Raw genomic sequence first — 20,880 nt, forward strand, 5'->3', positions numbered from 1 at the left:
TATTTGTGGCCAAATTACAAAATTGGCTAAACTAACAGAATTGTTGTTATTGGGTATTAATGGGCAATTGATTGAGGCCATGGTGAATAGCATTGACCTAATGACCTCAAAGTCCATTGTACTCTTCAAATTAATTTAACATATTGGGCTATGGCCCAAAGTAAATCAGTTTCGGCCCTAAGTGACACCATGCATGTCCAAACACTTTTGTTTTCTAATTACCAATGATAAAAACGATACATTTACTTAAACATTCATAATACTAATTTGAACCATTTTTTATCAAATAAGTATTCAGGAATTAAAAGATGAATTACTCATATAAAGGAAAGCTGAGATTACAACTAAATGGCCTATCAATTAGATTACAACTATAATAAGAACAAAATTACATAATCCTAACTGATTGAATTTACTGCACTTGATGAACTGCTATAAAACTACATCCCACAGTCTCATTAACGTGAAAGTTATGCTCCCATTCCTGCCTCGCCTTGGCTTGTTGATTTAATCAACCTGAATCACCAGCACTTCATTACTGCATGATTTGGCTCAAACTTTATCCAGTAATGGATTTGATCAACCGGTGATCAAATCCAATGACTGACTAGCCTTTGTTTCCACATGCTAATATCAAATCAAGATTATACCATTAATTTTTATGAGCCAACATTCAAATGAAGAAACATATTGTTTCCAGCATATTCTTACTGCTTAAATGAATCTCGACCATGTCTTAGACAGTAGTATCAACACACCCTACACTATTAAGTCAAACAATGGTAGTCAATACATAAAATACTTCAACAAAAAATATAGATAAGCACATTAGTGTAGATTTTAGATAACTATGACAACCTAAACCTTAATTACATGGCTTGCAGAATCAGATTTGTACATGTTAAACACGTAAGAAAACACAATGATCTCTACTCAAAACAAACAATAAACAAACTTCAATTATATTAGGTATTTCATTACTTCAAAACAAGACTACATCTATTGGAGGTCAAAGCAATACCTTAGCAGCAACAAAAGAAGAAGAAAATAAATCTCTGAATTTGAGAAACAGCTAGACAAAAGATTCCACCACAGCTTGATGAAAAATCAACACACAGCAACTAACATCAGTAAGTCCTAGAAGAAAGCCTCAATTTTAGGCCAGAATTAACTTGAGAAAATCAGAAATCAGTGAAGAGAAACGACAAAATCTTAGAAAAATAACTCTTGAATTTTCTTTAGTTTTCCAGATATGGAATTCAATTTGACTCACAGAATTTGTTCTAAACTTTTGCTTTCAGGGGAGGATCGGAGAGTGAAAGGGAAAAGTATCGCCCTTTATGTGTGAGTGAGTGTCTCTCTATATAGAAAAAAATGAGGAAATATCAAAGAGAATATGTCAGGTGTAAAAAAGGGAACAAAAGCATCTTTTAACCAATTTTTTGTACAACTGTCCTTTATTCCAGATGTTTATCTAATTTTCAGCATCTTTTCCTTAACAAATTTGGATAGTTGTCCATCATCTAGAAGCTTCTTCTTATTTTCCATCCCTTTATGCTTTCTATTTTTACATCCTTACCCCAACCTTTCTTTTTATTGTAAATCAGTCCTCTCTATATTTTCTTATAAGCTTCCTAAACCAGCAAACAAACAGATTCCCTAAACTTTTCCAATTAACCCCCTTTAGGTTCCTGTTAATAACCAATCCTCCATTTAAACATTTTCTAAATTCTCCCTTAAAATTTCTGAAATTTTCACACTTAAATCAATTGCTAATACAGATTAAGACCAACCAATCTCAGAAAATAAATAATCACTTCAATCAATAAACAAACAAGGCATGGACATAATGACTTAAATAAAACAAAGCTTAGGCAATCAATCAAACAATTGAAAAATGAAAGTAAAAGAAGATTGAAAATTAATAGTTGCTAATCTAATTAATAAGCACAAAATTAATTACTGTTAAATCCTTTTTGAGTTAACATGCTAAGACCAAACAAATCGATAACTAACAAACCTAGCTAAAAAGAACTAGAAGATCACAAAATCATGAGCAAGTTACCAATTAAGCAAATGGTTTCTACCAGACTATTAGTGTAGTAGCTAAATGACCCAAGCAAGAACAACAAGGAAACACGTGGAAAAGAAGGTAAGTAGAATCTTACCACCCCTGAGTAAGCAAAAGCGAGGAGACCGACGACGCTTACTCCACGCAATCTGACCACCAAAGGTCCTTTCCTCCGAGAAATCGGGCTTGAAATGAGATTCTGGCTGGATCTTCTTGCTAGAGAGCTTTCATGAGAGTTAAGCAGCCAAGAAGACATATCAAATAACCCGAACAAACCCCCATAAACTCATGCGTTGAAAACAAAAGAAGACAAAAAATCTAGGGTTTTATTTGTAAGATCTAAAAATTAGGCAAACCTACTGGATTTTAAGGGAAACAGGTTGGAGATTAGAAATGAGGAGGAGGAGGAGATTGTATGGTGATAAAATGGGGTCATTTGGTGTGGTTGCCGCCGAGCACAAGGGGATTGGGGATCTGAGGCGCCTAGGGTTTAGATGGGTTGAGGGAGATGGAGAATGAAGGACTTCAATAGGTTTGGGGAGGGGGGAGGGGGGTTATTCGGACAATTAAATGGGATTTGGGTAAGGAGTTGCGAGCCGTTTGATCTGGGGATTGAAAAGCCAAAGGGGAAAACGGGGTTGTTTTGGTTAAGGATGGGGAAACCAAATTTAAAGTTCTGGACTGGGGAGATTGGGCTATGGGAGCGGGTGAGTTTTGAACGAAACGGGATCAAAATAATTGGCCCAACTAAGCTGATGAAACCTAAATAGCCATGTTTCTCTTTTTAAATTTCACTTTTAGCCATCAATTAAACTAATATAATATGTAAACTAAAATTTGCAATATTAACCTCATTACTACTTTATCTATCATTTAATTAATTAACTACCTTGACAATGTTAACTAACAAAAAAAGTTTAAAAACAAAAGCTAAAATATGTAAAATGGCAAGGGTATTTTTTGTGATTTTTATTTATTAATTAGGCAATTTGTCACGACCCTAAAACCGACCCGGTCGTGATGGTGCCTATCGTGAAACTAAGCCAGCCGACACAGATCCCAAATCAAACTAGTTTTTCAAAAAAGACATTTTTAATCTATTTAATTGATAATATCTCATAACATGGGTCTAAATAACAAGTGCGGAAAAATAACACAAGCCCGACATCGGGGTGTCACAAGTCACGGGCAACTACAAGGTCTGTCTAAATACAATAAAGGCTATCATAGTCCGGAAATAAAGATACTAAGAACAGTCTAAGTAAGATAAGAAGGAGAAGTGCAGGGCTACGAACGCCAAGCAGCTACCTTGCCGACTCCGAAAGACCTGCTGGAAGAACGATCAGCGCTCACTATCGCGACCCGCAACTCCTGGATCTGCACACAAGGTGCATGGAGTAATGTGAGTATGCCAACTCAGTAAGTAATAAAAGTAAATAAAAACCGAGCAATACGAAATCAGGTAATTCCACGTCATAGCACGACAATAAGCACAACACCTTTTCAAAACAGTATAGAAATCATTTAACTCATTTAAAAATCCAAGTTCAGTGAAAATCCTTTAAAAGATGTTTTTCTAACAGTTTCAATAGAGAATCAATGAGATTTAGAGTAAAAATGATGAAAGTCATCGATAGCCCCTCGGGCAAGACATGTATCATAAACCGCTCCTCGGGCATAATATCAACAGAACCAGCCCCTTGGCTACCTCTCAATCACTTGTAATCAGTCCCTCGGGCAATAACATATCACTCACTTTGTGTACTCGCGCTCACTGGGGATGTACAGACTCCGGAGGGGCTCCTACAGCCCAGGCGCTATCACAAGCCATCTCGTGGCATAATAAATCAGGCCCTCGGCCTCTCATATATCACAAAACAGTACAACCTGCTGCAGCGCGCAGCCCAATCCCATGATATCCTCACAAAACAGGCCCTCGGCCTTACTCAGTCAGAATACCTCTCAAGCCACTCGGGCTAACAGTAAAACAGGATGCTCAGTCGAAATATCATTTATGTATCAAATCAGAGTAAATAAGACTGAGTTATGAAATCAGTAAAACATAGCATGACTGAGCACATATATTAAATCAAAACAATGAGGAATTTCAGTAAAGAAAGCCCCTAAGGGTCCAAATAGTTGGCACGAGGCCCAAATATGGCATTCAGCTCAAAACATAGTAATACTTTCTAACATAAGGTAATGTCAAGTAGTTTCAATCAAGCACACTACTTAATAGTTGCTACGGGACGGGCCAAATCACAATCCCCAACGGTGCACGTCCCTTACGCTCGTCATCTAGCGTGTGTGTCACCTCAAAATAGTACAACGATGTGAAATCTGGGGTTTCATACCCTCAGGACAACATTTACAATCATTACTTACCTCAAATCGGATCGAACTCTAACACGCGATGCCTTTGCCTCTTGACTCGGCCTCCAAATGCTCCAAATCTAACCAAAATCAGTATCACATCATTAATACACGCGAAAGGAACAGTGTCCAAGCGAAAATAATCAAATTAACTCAAAAATCCCGAAATTGGCCAAACCCAACCCCCGAGCCCACGTCTCGGAACCCGATAAAAATCACAACACTAGAATCCTTATCCCCTCACGAGTCTATACATACCAAAATTACAAAAATCGGACCTCAAATGACCCCTTAAATCCCCAATCAAAGCTCTCCAAAACTCAAGCCCTAACCATCAATTTCCACCCCAAATTCCCCACTAATTTCATGATTAGGTAGTCGAAAAATCATCACAAACACCAAATACAAAGCCCAAGTAACTTACCTCACTGAAATCCCTCAATTCCTCCTTAAATTCCTGGCTTGGAGCTCCAAAATCGCACAAAAATGGTGAAAGAATCACTGAAATTCGCGAAGGGGCCCTTTTATACATTCTGCCTAGCACTTTAGCACCTGCGGCCCATTTCACGCACCTGCGGCCGCTTCTGCAGAACCGCATCTGCTGTTTTAACTTAAGTCACCAGCTTCCGCACCTGCGCTCCAGGCCTCGCACCTGTGGGCTCGCAGGTGCGGTCAACTTCTCCTCTCCTGCGAGAAACTTCGCATCTGTGGTTTCTTCTCACGCCTACGATCATCGCACCTGCAGTCCCACTCTGCGAGTGAGGAAACAACAGAAGCAGCAAAAATTGTGCAACACCAACTCAACTCTAAACCTTCCGTCAACCACCCAAATCCATCCCGAGGCCTTCGGGACCTCAACCAAACATGCCAACAAGTCACATACCACTACTCAAACTCGCTCCAACCTTCGGAACACTCCAAACACCGAAATACCAAATCACCCTCGGATTCAAGCCTAAGGATTCCAAAAACTTCCGAATTCCGCCAAACAATGTAAAAACCTATCAAACCTCATTCGAATGACCTGAAATTTTGCACACACATCATAAATGACACAACGAACTTACTTCAATTTTCGGAATTCCAATCTGACCCCGATATCAAGATTTCCACTGCCGACCGGAAAACGCCAAATTTCCAATTTCGCCAATTCAAGCCTAAATCTACCACAGACCTCCAAAATACATTCCGAACACGCTCCCAAGTCCCAAATCACCTTATGAAGCTATCCGAACCATAAAATCCCAATTCCAGGATCATTTACCCACAAGTCAACTTCCAGTTGACTTTACCAACTAAATAGCCAACTTAAGAGACTAAGTGTCTCATTCCACCCTAAGAACACTCCGAACACAACACCACCAACACGATAGGATGAAATACAACTGAACAACACACAAGGAAGCAGAAATGGGGAAAACGGGGCAGTAACTCATGAAATGACCGACCGGGTCGTTACATCATCCCTCTCTTAAACAAACGTTCATCCTCGAACGAGTCAAGAAACATACCTGAAGCCTCAAACAGGTGTGGATATCTGCTCTGCATATCCCGCTCGGTCTCCCAGTAGCCTCCTCCACGGGCCGACCTCTCCACTGCACTTTTACTGAAGTTATATCCTTTGATCTCAACTTTCGGATCTGCCGCTCCAAAATGGCCACTGGCTCCACATCATAAGTCAAATCACTGTCTAACTGAATCATGCTGAAATCCAAAACATGAGACGGATCGCCAATATACTTCCAGAGCATAGAAACATGAAATACTGGATGCACATTCGACAAGCTAGGTGGCAAGGCAAGCTCATAAGCCACCCCCCAGTCCTCCGAAGCACCTCAAAAGGCCCAATGAACTCATGACTCAATTTACCCTTCTTTCCAAATCTCATAACACCCTTCATGAGTGAAACCTTCAGTAAAACCTTCTCCCCAACCATGTAAGACACATCACGGAACTTCCTGTCAGCATAACTCTTTTGTCTCGACTACGCTGTACGAAGCCGCTCCTGAATCACCTTCACTTTGCCCAAAGCATCCTGCACCAAGTCTGTACCCAAAAGCCTGGCCTCGCCCGGTTCAAACTACTAGAGATCTACACCGTCTCCCATATAAGGCCTCATATGGAGCCATCTGAATACTCGACTGATCTGTTGTTATAGGCAAACTCCGCGAGCGGTAGAAACTGATCCCATGAACCCCCAAAGTCAATGACACAAGCACGTAACATGTCCTCCAATATCTGAATAGTGCGCTCGGACTGCCCGTCCGTCTGAGGGTGAAAAGCTGTGCTCAACTCAACCCGAGTACCCAAATCTCGCTGCACGGCCCTCCAAAGCTGCAAAGTGAACTGAGTACCTCTGTCCAAAATGATGGAAACTGGGACACCATGCAAGCGAACAATCTCTCGGATATAGATCTCTGCTAACGCTCTAAAGAATAGGTAGTACATACCGGAATAAAGTGCGTGGACTTGGTCAGCCGATCCACAACCACCCAAATAGCATCGAACTTCCTCAAAGTCCGTGGGAGTCCAACTACAAAATACATGGCGATCCGTTTCCACTTCCACTCTGGAATATCTATCTATTGAAGCAAGCCACCAGGTCTCTGATGCTCATATTTCACCTGCTGACAATTAAGACACCGAGCTACAAATCCCATAATATCCTTCGTCATCCTCCTCCACCAATAATGCTGTCTCAAATCCTGATACATCTTTGCGGCACCCGGATGGATGGAATATCGCAAGCTATGAGCCTCCTCCAGAATCAACTCCCGAAGCCCATCCACATTGGGCACACATATCCGGCCCTGCATCCTCAATAGACACATAGGGCTTTAATTCCATATAATGATCTCCATGTAACTCTCAATATATTGGGGGAAAATTGTGTTGCAACTTGGCCTATAAACTTGCCAATTTCTCCGAAGTGCGGCAACATGACTTGGGGACCCTAGTTTTAAAATCCATATTTCTCTACCCCGATATCGCATGAATAAATGGTTTGGGCCATTGGAAACTAGGTTACAAGATATTCATTTTGGTATGATATATGTCCCAAAATGACATCATAAAGCGTACGAATTTAATTTCTCAAAACGGCTCGTTACAAGGCAAATCTTAACTCGATTTTTCTGTAAGTTAAATCCAATTTTCCCCAAACTTTATATTTGATGTCCAAACATCATATATAGTCATATTATGACTTTACACTCATTAAATCATGATTAACAAGTCTCATATTCATTATACGTCACCTTAGGACGCACATGGTGTAGCACCATACTTGTCGACTTTCGACAAAACTTATCTTCTTCAATTCGTTTAGCTTCTAAGCCTTCCGACCATCTTGGTACTTGTTATTCATGATCTTAAATATTATTAACTTCTACGGTAACATGATTAACTTACTTTATAAATTTTTTTCGAAGATGATTTCGTTTCTGAGCTTACATCAATTGACTTACGACGTACTCTTAAGTACGAAAACATGGGGTGTAACATCATTCCCCCCTTTGGAACATTCGTCCTTGAATGTTGACTGATGCGCTTATTAGTCTCATACCCCATAGCTCTTACGAATATTTAAATATTGTTCTTTCCATCTAGCCAACTGCTTTGTGAACAAATCTAAAGGCCAGGGCATTCCTCCTTTAGGCCTCTTTCTCACACCACGACTTGTAGTCGGAATCCTTCATCATGCACCCTATACCACCTTTTTCCTTATATGTGTGCCTATACGACACTTCCCTACAACTTTTTCCTCAAGTTTTTACCCAATCTCTAGGCCTCACCTTGTAAACATATACAGAGCCTGACATGATGTCCCTCTGGGCATCTATAGGTATACTGAAGTTCTTCGCTTGGTACTTTGATGAACCTACGAATATTGCTATACCTTACTTCATTGACCCGGTTATCCATCCATATGACTTTACCGCATCTAGATAGGTCATACTATAATTACTGAGGCCTGCCACCAAACTCCAGCTTATTCTCGTTACTTATCCTATATGCATAAATCTAAGTGTTTAGTGCTTCCTGATTACTGTTCATCTTAAGAACGACGGCCTAGTCTCATCTTATACTTTGTGACTTTTGTTCATTCATTGTTGATTCACCTCAATATTGATCTACAATTTACCACTAATAACTTAAAACTTCTTACGTAATCACTATGGCCCATGTTGCATCGAGGAATATCTGGAGTAATTTCCATAATCGTTTTTCATAGCACCAATGTGATTCACCTTACATGGGTGTGTTAATCCTGTACAATTCATGAAATCTCCCTTTTTTTTCCAAATAATTACTCAATCAAAGGCCCAAACGCCATCCCTTATTTATCACAACTACATCCTCATTCTATTACCAGGGCAGCATTCCATCTCATCAAAATGCTACTAGTCTTAGACTCCTTTGAGTTCTTTTAGGCTATACTGAGCTTTCTATAACTTACAGAAACCATCAGCTCTTTTGTTTTCCTGGTCTTAATTCCGAGGACTTATACATTTCTCGTCACGTTCTTACTCGCCCTTTCTTGTCCTTACTCATGTCTTCCTAAAACCTGTCGCTTCACCATACTTTAGCTTGCGACCTATATATGTCTATTTATACTACTCGCAACTTTTCTTTAAACTGCTTGTACCATAGATTTCCTGGTGTTATTATGGATCATCAAGCGAGACATCACATCGTCTCTAACTCTTCTTTACTCTCTTAATCAGGCTTCCCAATACCTAGAACCCATAGGCTGGAAGGCATGCACCGCTATCTTTCCTGGATACTGAATCCCAACGCTTCTAGCCTTCTATCCGAAGTAAGGACTATTCACAAACTTCTGCACTTGAGTGTCTCGTACGTTATTCACCTTTACCTTACTTGCTTTAAAATCTCGCATCACGTCTTCTATCCCTTTCATAACTTCCCTTCTACATAGGTATGATTTACATCAACAACTTGAAGCTCTATTGTAATACTTACCCCCTAGTACATACACAATCCAGTGGGAGCTTCATACTAACTTCTTATTGTTGATACCCAATTTTTCCCTATAATATTTTTCAAATGCATATATACCTTCAAAACTACGCATCAGCATCAATTGATATTTTTCCATAATTTCTACATTTTTAAATTAATTTATCCCAGTATTTTATTTATATAAATAATTACAAATAGCATCACAAAGGACTTTATAACAATTTCATGGTTTAATTTTGCTAGTTATATTCATATTGAGCTCAAATTATTTCACAAATAGCCACATCTACATTTTTGGGTTACAATTGCAATAACTTTGCAATTATAGCCCATGCATGCATTATTGCATTATTTTACCAGAAATAGCTCATTGTATTTTTAAAATATTGAGTAATTATTTTAAAGCATTTCCATGCATGAAAATTATTTTTTATAATCAGTTAATTATTTTATAAAATATATTTTATCAATTATTTGGGTATTTAACAAATAACCCTTTTTATTTCAGACCTAACCATTTTTACCAGCCCAAAACCCCCTTTAATATTAACCCAAAAAGCCAGCCCAAACCCCTTAGGCCCAATCTGCCTACCCGACCCAATAACCCCTCTTCAATCGTGGTCGTTGATCTTTTAGATCAACGGTCCACGTTCACCCTTACCTTAATTAACCCCTAACTTACCCCAAACCCTTTTCATTCTCTCAAAACCCGCCGTCATTGTCTCCCCTCATCTCTCAACTCTCTCTCAACCTAACCCTAACCCTAGTCGACGTCACCGGCGTAAACCTCCCTCCTATGGTGCTTCTATGTCTTCTCCGACCATCCCTGGCCTCCTACACTCCATGGCTCTTCGAGTTCATGAGTCCTTGAGAAGATCTCAAGGAACTCCAACTGGCTCTGGTTTGAAACTTTGTTTACCGGCCTGTCTCAGACCATTTTTTCGTTCGTAAGTAAGGATCTCTCCTTGTTTTATTACGAATCTATGGGTTCTTGACCTATTCTCTTCACCTCTGCTATTTTTCTGAAAACCCTAGTTCGATACTGTCGATTCTTCTCAGATCTTTATAGATCTGAGGTGATTCGAATGTTATTAAGTATTTTCTTAAAAAAATCTCTTGTTTTAATTGATTATTTCATTTTTTAATCACTCTTTCTAAACTAGGGTTCATCTCAAACTTTTCTTCAACGATTTTTCTAAGTTCTTAGTGTTTAGTTAATAATTTATTAATCATCTCAACTGATTTTCGCATGAATGTTCAAACCCTAGTTGATTCTGTGCGATATACTGGTTTGTTCGATTTTGTTACGCTACTCTATTATTTCTGTGATACCAGTTGTATTATTTTACTCCGTGTTTGGCCTTAAATGTTTTCCTTGTTAAAATTTAGTATTTCTTTGGGATTTTGCCCTAATTTATCTCTATTTAGGGTTCGAACATGTTTTTCTTGCTGAATTCTGTATTTCTGTGAAGCTTTACTTATTTTCTATTTATGGAATCTGAGTAATTCTTTCCCAAAAATCGGTATTCCTTTGAAGGTTTTACTGATTATTTCCTATCATTTTGCCCTGTTAAAATCTGTGTGCACAAACCTTATTTGTTCCCTTATTTGTGATTTTAATTGATCATACTTGCCTTAATAAGTTATCCATATGGTTTTGGGATTCTTACTGATTCCCTATTTGGTATGATTTGGACTCTTTACCCTAATTAACCCCCTTTGCCGTTACTGTTAAGTGATTACCCCTAATTAAGGGGTCTATTCCGGACTCCCTTACATGAATTGATTCTGTGATTATTTGATTGCCCCCTAATTGACTAACTTCTGATTTTCTTTACCTTATTTTATCTACTCCCTAAGTGCCATATATACACTCTTGTTCTACCTCTCAAGAACACGGACAGTAGTTCAAAAATACACACATGCACTCAAACTTTCTCTCATCTCTCTTTCTGCTAATTTTGCTCATTGCTAGTCTAGCCGGCTGAAAGCCAAGGCTAGACTGTGGAACTGTACCTGCTTTACTTTCTGCCCTTTGCTTCCTTAACTGGTATGTTCTTATTTCAATATCATTATAAAATTCAAGTCTATGTGCTCCATAGTTGTTAAATCCATGCCTATTTCCGCACTACTTTAACTGATTATGTACTTAGTTGTTCTTCTTGTTTACAGCTTTGCTCAGTATGCTTAAGTTTTACCCCCTCTTGATCAGTGTTTTAATCAGCATGTCTAGCTTTCAATCTTCTTGTTTGCTATTTTAGCTTACTTGAGCTCTTGTCTGTTTCCTTCAACTAGCAGGCTCTTTTTAAGTAGTTCAGGCTCCTAATATATCTGATTACCACAATTGATATGACTAATTCTATCTGGTAGACCCTTGTCCACAATATGGATATTCCTGCATTGTCTATATGCTCTAATGTTTATTATCACTTTAGCTTTACGTATAATTTCCTTGTTAATATTCCGAATCAGCAGTTTGTATTCTAATTCTATGAATTTGGTCACTGGTTGTCTATCAATCCCTGCTTGTTCTGTGTACTTGTTGATCAATATGCTTCCCCTTTTATCCATGTTCACGTGTTTCTGATTTAAGCTCCCTATGTTCCCAACCCCCCTGATCCCTGTTTGTAAACTTGTTTGTCTTCACTTAGAATTAAGTAATAAATGGCTTTGAATCTGGGCACTCTAAGATTTTGTGATTGTGTGGTTGTTTGTTGAATCTTTGTTCTTCTCAGAATTGCTTCCAAAACTGTTTTCACTCTTAACATTTTTTTCCTAAAACTGTTTCCATTCCTGAAATACCTTTTCACTCCTAAATTTTTTACCTCTATACTGTTTTTACTAAGTTCTTCCAACTATGTCAAGCACTCTCACTTCTACTCTTAGATTATTTATGTCATGCCCCTCCAGTGTGTGTACTGCCTAGGAATCCATGAGATTCCTACGAACTCTGGCACACTGGGGCTGGCTCTTCCGCAGTGCACATAACTACTTCTCTATTTATAAGGATCTTGGTGTGAGCATTGCCCGGGGTCCTTGAGGCCCTTGGGAACTTTGACGCACCAGGATACCTCATTGGATACTATGGACTATGACATCTCGGACTGTCTTGAAGGCTGNACTTCTGCTGCAAATATGGAAAAAAGCGGGCGCAACAGCATGGCGACTCTGCTGGGGATTTTTATGCTCTTACTATAACAAATTTGCTTTGTGAATTAGTCCAAACGTTGCTTTTCTTTGTTAATACTTGCACCCTTTCCCTCTCCCTTTATGTGAATTAAACTATTTATTTTCAAGTATTTATTTTCTCAATACGAAACTGACTTGTTTCTTTGTTTTCTTTCTTAATCGTCTTTCAGTTATAAATGAAGTATTATCGCTTTTCTAACGTGAAAATACATTACAATATGTTATTTACTGCTGCATAAATCATGCTCGGCATCATACTCCACTCGTGAGTAATCAATCCTATAGCGACGCTTGATGAGTGTTTGCGCTCTTCCTATATATCACACTTACAAATTCAGAAAGGCTTATTTGCGGTAAAACTAGTCGATAAGCGGTGCAATCGACGGTTCCGTGCCTTTCCCCCTCAAGTTGTCCGCTTGAGGGTACCAGTCTAGACCCCCATAGTAACCTTACTCTATTATAATTGTGCATGCATCATGGTCAAACCTAGCCGGGTTAATATGTTGTCCACATAATAATCCTTTAAGACGAGCTTTGTCCAAAAGTCCAACGGGGTTTCCATAATCCCAACGGACACACCACGTTTTGTGCATTAATTTGGAGAACTAAATGCCAATATGCTAATCATGAATTTATAAATATTAATCAGGTGGGGGAAAAGGGCCTAACCTTTTTGTTTTGCAGAAAATGAGGCACGAGGTCCCCAGATTCGGCATGGTCAGCAACATACCCCCACTGCTACTAGACTGGTGGGAGGAACTTTTCTCAAGTGACAAGAAACACCTGGAAAATACTCGGGCAATTTACCTTCCCTTCTAGACATTCAGCCAAACAACATGTTGATCGAAGCTGTGACTCTGTTCTGGGACAGTGAAAGAGCCGTGTTCCATTTTGGGGATACAGAAATGACACCACTCCTGGAAGAAATTGGGGGATTTGCTGGACAGACTTGGCACAGCCCTGGGCTATTGGTACCGGAGAACCACACTAGTAAAGGGTTCCTAAAAATGATGGGTTTAAAGAAAAATGCTGACTTGGAGTGCTTGAAGAAGTCTTACATACCCTTCGAATACCTGTATGAAAGATACGGTCATAGCAAGTCTTACCGTACATTCCATGACGAGTTTTCTATCACTTCTCTAGGTCACATCCACCGCCGAGTGTTCGTATTCATTGTATGTTTCTTGGGTCTGATAGTGTTCCCAATTAAAAGGGAAAGAATCCACACTAGACTGGCCATGGTCGCCAAGACTTTAATGGAGGGAATTGAGGGACAGACATAACTATAGTCCCTATGATCATAGACGACATCTATAGGGCTCTGGACCGCTGTCAGAAAGGGTTCAAGCACTTCGAGGGCTGCAATTTACTACTACAGTTGTGGTTATTCGAGCATCTTCAAAAGGGTTAGTACCGTCAATAATTTCCACGAAGGGCTTGGAACGATCATATTGCCTTCCATCACCCTAAGCGGATGACTAACATTCCGGACAGGTTTGCTCAACCAGAAAGTGCCAAAGAGTGGGTAGAGTTCTTCTACAATCTAACCGAGGAGCAAGTACAGTGGATGTTTGAATGGTTCCCAACTGACGAGTTCATCATTAGGTCCAGAGACACTCCTCACTTGTTGTTGATTGGGTTGAGAAGGATACACCCTTATGTTCCCATCCGGGTTATGAGGCAAGCAGGCAGGAAGCAGGTTGTACCAAGGGTTGCAAAGATGAGCCACTTCAGAGCAGCCTTTAAAGACGACGACATCCCTTACAGGTGCCAAACTCAGCATATGTGGCACTGCAAGATCATTGTGGAGAAAAACACCATTGAGCCAGACAGGCATCACGCTGGGTGTGCACCTTTCTACCCGGCATGGTTAGAAGACAACCTAAATGGGATAGTGAATCCAGTAACCGGTCGGGGAAGCAGGATCATAGACGAAGATGCCGAGGCCCAAGTCAGACTACGCAAGAGGGTTCATGACTCCAAGAATGAACATCGGGAAATACATGAGACAAATATGAGGCTGATCAAAGAATGGAAGGAAATGGCTATCACCTCCAACAGAAGATTGGAATATCTGGAGCGAGGCTTGGTGGAGCTAGAAGGTAAAATAATAAAGAGGATCGACGATTGCCAGAATGCTGAAGGAAGCGAGGGAGGACATCTGGCTAGAGCCTATCTGCTGCTGGGTCTACGAGAGCTAGGGAACCTGGTTGATGGATTTAGAAAGATCGAGTTTGGGGAAGGTCCTTCTGGGACAAAGTAGGCTAGATTTATTTGCTTTCTTAAATGTAATAAGGCCAAGTGTCAGTAGTGACTTACCTTTATTATCTTAGTGTCGTTTTGGTATTCGTCTATTTTTATATTAATGAAATGAGGCATTTATTGGCATCTAAGTTCTCCAAATCAACTTGTCGCTAGGCCTATCTCGGGCACAACGAGGCTCCCAAATTAGGACGCGAATTTCATCTTTCCGCAATATATGTTTAAATACTGCAAGTACTCTTTTCAGAATTATTACTGACTTGGCTACCTTTTGTTTTTCTTTCTTTCTTTTGATTATTCCCATTCCCCAAAGGTTGGTTCGTGCATACTGGCATCATCAGCTTATCACACAAGATCCAGGGGCCCTCCACCTTCTCCACCTCCTAGTCCACCAAAAGGCAAGGGAAAAGCAAAAATGGAAGATTTGAACGGCACCAGATAGGAAAACAACACACAGGTTGAACATGCAGAAACTTCTGATGGTCGGGGTAATCAGGCCCCAAATGATGTAGTTTCACGGCTCGAACAGAAAATACTGGAACTCCAGGGTGAGCTTGAGCATGTCTGGAATGTGGTAAACCTATCCTTCTCACTCAGCATCCTAGACATCAGTCATCCAAACACTCAGAACCCCGCACCACCTCAAAACACACCCAACAAGCACCCACAAAATCCTCCGTACCTCACCATTATACAACTCCACCACAAAATCAAACTATCCCACCACAGCACCAGCCAAACACATACCACACTCCATAAAATACTCCGCCAGTCATTCCTGAACCGCAGAATTCCACCAATGATCACCACTATACTCAAACTCTAGGTCACCGAAATAATCCTATATATGTGGAGACCCTACCTCACTCCACTCAACCCATCTCCTATGCACCGAAATCTGTTGAGAAGGACATGCTCATTAAGAACCTGGCCGAGGAGCTCAAGAAGTTGACCAACCGAGTTCAAGGCGTAGAAGGAGGCAAGGGTATAGAAGGTCTGAACTATGAAGACCTATGCACATAGCAGGATGTAGAACTGCTAGAGGGTTACAAACCTCCCAAGTTCGAGATGTTTGACAGTACAGGTGATCCCAGGGTTCATCTAAGGACCTATTGTGACAAGCTTGTCGGTGTCGGAAAAGATGAAAAGATCCGGATGAAACTTTTTATGAGGAGTCTTACGGGAGATGCCTTGTCCTGGTACATCATCCAGGATCCTAAGAAATGGTCCAACTGGATGAGTATGTCGTCTGATTTCATGGACCGATTCAGGTTCAACACGGAGAATGCACCAGATGTCTTCTACATTCAGAACCTCAAGAAGAAGCCCACCGAGACTTTCCGCGAGTATGCTACTCATTGGAGGTCAAAAGCGGCCAAAGTTAGGCCAGCATTGGACGAGGAACAGATGAACAAGTTCTTTATCAGAGCATAGGATGCGCAATAATATGAAAGGTTGATGGTTATTGAAAATCATAAGTTCTCTGATATCATCAAACTTGGTGAAAGGATCGAAGAAGGCATCAAGAGCGGGATGGTAACAAACTTTGAGGCATTGCACGCCACTAATAAAGCATTGCAGTTAGGGGTTATATCTAAGAAGAAGGACGTGGGAGCAGTAATGGTCGCCCAAGGACCCAAAACTCTATTCGTATATCGAACCTCCCCACTTGCATATCAAGCACCTCCACCCACATATCAAGCACCTCCACCTACATATCAACCCTCATCCCCAAGATATTCCCAACCAGCCACTGCCTATCACACCTATAATTCCCAACCATCTCATTTTCAGTCACCTCCAACTCGTCAAAACTACCCAAGACCGTGACCTAATTTTGACCGCAGACCACCCAAACAATACACTGCCATTGCTGAACCCATCGACCAGCTATATGAAAGGTTGAAGGCTGCTGGTAACGTCACTCCCATCCCTGCTGTTGCCACGGAGAACTCATCCCAATGGGTTAACCCAAATAAGACTTGTGTATACCATTCGGGCATGAAAGGGCACACCATCGATGGGTGTCGCACATTGAAGGACAAAATCTAGGCTTTGATTGACAACAAGGTCATCCAAGTAAAGGAGGCTACACCCAATGTCCGCAACAACCCCCTCCCAGATCACAGGGGTGAAGGTGTCAATGTGATAGAGATGGATGAAGAATGGGATCCCGAGGGATCAATCAGACTTATCAAAGAGGTTGACGACCCCAAGAAGCCCGCAGTCACACTCAATCCCATTATAGTGTAGATACAGCCGCCAGTAGAGGTTGAGGTAACAGTATCAGTCTCATTTGAAGTTGAGGTAGCACCCCCTATAGTTACACTTATTCCATTTGAGGTGAAAGTAGCCACACCATTTACAGTGACAGTATCAACCACACCGCCTTTCAGCACCAAAATGGAAGACTCTGGTGCTGCAGAAGGGATGACTAGGACTGGAAGGGTCTATATACCCGAGCATTTGGAGAGTCCAGTAAACAGACCTTTAACAAGCCTCCCGTTATTGAAACAGGTCCAGATGACCTCTGGAGGAAAGTACAAGCAAGGGAGTATTCAGTCATCGATCATCTGAACAAGAATCCTGCTCAAATATCTATCCTGTCGCTGCTACAGAATTCAGAAGCACACAGGAACGCTCTGATGAAAGTATTGAACGAAGCATATGTTCCCAATAACATCACAAGCGGAGAAATGGCTAACATGGTGGGACAGGTACTGGAAAGTCACAAAATCACTTTCCACGAGGATAAGTTTCCACCTGAGGGTTTGAGTCACAATAAAAGCACTGCATATCACAGTGCAATGCGAAGACTGCTTCATTACCAGGGTCCTGATCAATGGAGGATCCAGTCTCAATATTTGCCCATTGACAACACTGAAGAGGTTGGGCAAATGCCTGTACGAGATACGAGAAGGGACCATGAAAGAGAGGACATTTGATGGGTCTTAGAGAGCTACCATCGGGGAAATTAATCTATGTCTGCAGATGGGGCCTACGTGGTTTGATGTCGAGTTTCAGGTGCTGAACATATCTGCATCCTACAATCTGTTGTTGGGACGACCATGGATACACGCCGCTGGGGCTGTGGTATCAACTTTGCATCAGGCAGTGAGGTTTGAGTGGAACCATCAGGAGGTGATTATCCATGGAGATGGGAGCAACCTCATTTACACCCGTCAGAATATTCCGATGGTCAAGAATAGGAGAAAGCTAGGCGGAGAAACTTATCATCATATCGAGCGGGTTAATGCAATCGACAAAGATAAGTGGTGGTATAGCAAGATAGCAAGCATGATGAACTGGAGAGGGTATGAGCCTGGCAAAGGTCTTGGCAAAAATCTTCAGGGCATTTCCAAGCAAATATAGCCGAAGCGTCATGGCACTACTTTTGGACCGGGATACCGATACACTTGGCAAGAGTACAGAAACTGGTCACCACCATGGCATGGTCCGTACTATCCATTGGAGCAGCCTATACCGCACTTGAGTCAGACCTTCCAATAGGCCAACATCATATGGGGATTAGAGGAGGAAGAAGCACTGGCAGCCTTAAGGAACCTGTTCTTAGAGGATGAGGACATGGACTATTGTATAATTGTTGAGGAGGAAGGCCCTACCATCTGGGCTGTGGAGAAAGGATCATTCCTCAAGAATTGGACTGTCAGACCATGCAGGGCCTGACGAGTCCCGGGATAGCAAGGTTGAACAGCATTGTTTTGTTTATTTTCTAAGAAAAATGATTTCCCTTTTTGGCATTTTGTTTTAAATAATACTTCCAATGTTCCGAAAACGTTGTTTAAATTATTGAAAATCTCTTTTATGCTTCAATGAATCAATATTTATTATTACCATTTTTCTCTCATATCTTTATCTATACAGCATTACCATTTCCTGTCTCTATGAACCAAAAACTGTGGCATATAATGAGATGACGCAACAAAAGGATAGTGATTCGGAAGAAGAAGATGTCATACCCGAGGAAATTTTCAGAGAAGTAGAAGACTTTGAGAAAAAGCCTAAGTCCAATCTGGACGAAATAGAAATAATCAACTTAGGAGATTCTGAAACTGTCAAGGAAACCCGCATCAGCATCCACTTGTCGCCATCAGAAAAAGAAGAGTACACACAGTTCTTGAAAGGGTATGAGGACATATTTGCATGGTCATACGATGATATGACCGGCTTAAGTACATCCATTGTGGCTCACAATTTGCCCACAAACCCAACAAATTCAAGCCTGACATGAGTCTGAAAATCAAGGAGGAGGTTACTAAGCAAATCAAGGCCAAGGTCCTCAGGTGGTTGAATACCCAACTTGGCTAGCCAACATCGTGCCAGTTCCAAAGAAGGATGGGAAGGTTAGGGTCTGTGTTGATTATCGGGATCTCAACAGGGCCAACCAAAAGGATGATTTCCCACTTCCAAACATACGCATCCTAATCGACAATTGTGCCAAGCATGAACTCCAGTCGTTTGTGGATTGTTTTGCCATTTACCATCAGATCTGGATGGACGAAGAGGACGCTGAGAAAATGACTTTCATTACACCATGGGGAGTATACTGTTATAAGATGATGCCATTCGGTCTAAAGAATGCTGGGGCCACCTACATGAGGGCTATGACTACCATTTTTCATGACATGATACATAAGGAGATCGAGGTATATGTGGACGATGTCATCATCAAATCCAAGAAAGCCACAGTTCATATAGCCGATTTGAGGAAGTTTTTCGATAGACTGCGAAAATACAACCTGAAACTAAACCCCGCAAAATGTGCATTCGGGGTTCCTGCCAGAAAGTTACTTGGGTTCATTGTCAGCCGCCGAGGGATAGAATTGGACAAAAGTCAAAGCCATCCAGGAGCTTCCACCGCAGAGGAGTAAGAAAGATGTAATGAGTTTTCTAGGACGGCTAAACTACATCAGCCGGTTCATAGCCCAGTCCATAGTTATATGTGAGCCGATTTTCAAGATGTTGAAGAAAGATGATTCAACTAGTTGGACCGAAGATTGTCAAAAGGCTTTCGACAAGATCAAGGAGTACTTATCAACACCACCAGTCTTGGTCCCGCCAGAGCCAGGTAGACCCTTGCTACTCTACCTTGCAGTGCTAGATGGAGCCTTCGGCTGCGTTCTGGGGCAGCATGATGAGACAGTGAGAAAGGAACAAGCTATCTATTACCTGAGTAAGAAGTTCACTCCATATGAAGCACGGTACTCTTTATTGGAACGTACCTGCTGCGCTCTGACTTGGATAGCTCAGAAGCTGAGGCATTACTTTTGTGCCTACACAACATACCTCATATCAAGGATGGATCCCTTGAAATATATCTTTCAGAAACCCATGCCTATGGCAAGCTGGCTAAGTGGAAAATCCTGTTGAGCGAGTTCGACATTGTTTATGTGACTCAAAAAGCAATCAAGGGACAGGCACTGGCAGATCATCTTGCTGAGAACCCTGTGGAAGGAGAATACGAACCTCTGAAAACGTATTATCCCGATGAAGAGGTGCTATTCATAGGAGAAGATATTGCTGAGTCCTACGACGATTGGAGAATGTTCTTTGACGGAGCGGCAAATTTCAAGGGAGTCGGCAATGGAGCCGTCTTGGTATCGGAAATTGGCCAACATTATTATCCGGTATCTAATAAACTCAGATTTCCCTGCACCAACAACATGGCAGAGTATGAAGCCTGCATACTAGGGCTCAACATGGCCATCGACATGAATATTTAGAAGCTGCTGGTAATCGGTGATTCAAATTTGCTTGTGCACCACGAACAAGGAGAATGGGCCACCAAGAATTCTAAGATATTTCCATATCTGCACCATGTGCAGTAATTGAGAAAGAGTTTCGGCATGTTCCCAGGATTCAGAACGAGTTTGCCGATGCATTGGCCACTTTGTCATCCATGATACAACATCTCGATAAGAACTTCATCGATCCTATCCCAGTAAGGATCCATAGCCAGCCGGCGTGTTGTGCCCATGTTG

The 20,880-nt window shown here is 41.2% G+C and overlaps 1 long non-coding RNA gene across 2 annotated transcripts; it reads right to left on the bottom strand.

Annotated features, from left to right (window-relative positions):
• Positions 1 to 257: 257 nt before the first annotated feature.
• LOC109241448 lies at positions 258 to 2,760 on the bottom strand. 2 transcript variants are annotated; one of them, XR_002070237.1, is made up of 2 exons: positions 2,169 to 2,760; positions 258 to 764 (listed from the first exon to the last, which is right to left on the bottom strand). It is a non-coding gene; the product is annotated as an uncharacterized LOC109241448 (long non-coding RNA). The 2 variants fall into 2 exon arrangements; XR_002070238.1 differs by lacking the exon at positions 2,169 to 2,760 and adding an exon at positions 1,022 to 2,162.
• Between the last annotated feature and the right edge of the window lie 18,120 nt (positions 2,761 to 20,880).

This window comes from Nicotiana attenuata, unplaced genomic scaffold (genome assembly GCF_001879085.1).
Source record: "Nicotiana attenuata strain UT unplaced genomic scaffold, NIATTr2, whole genome shotgun sequence".
Lineage (NCBI taxonomy): Eukaryota > Viridiplantae > Streptophyta > Magnoliopsida > Solanales > Solanaceae > Nicotiana > Nicotiana attenuata.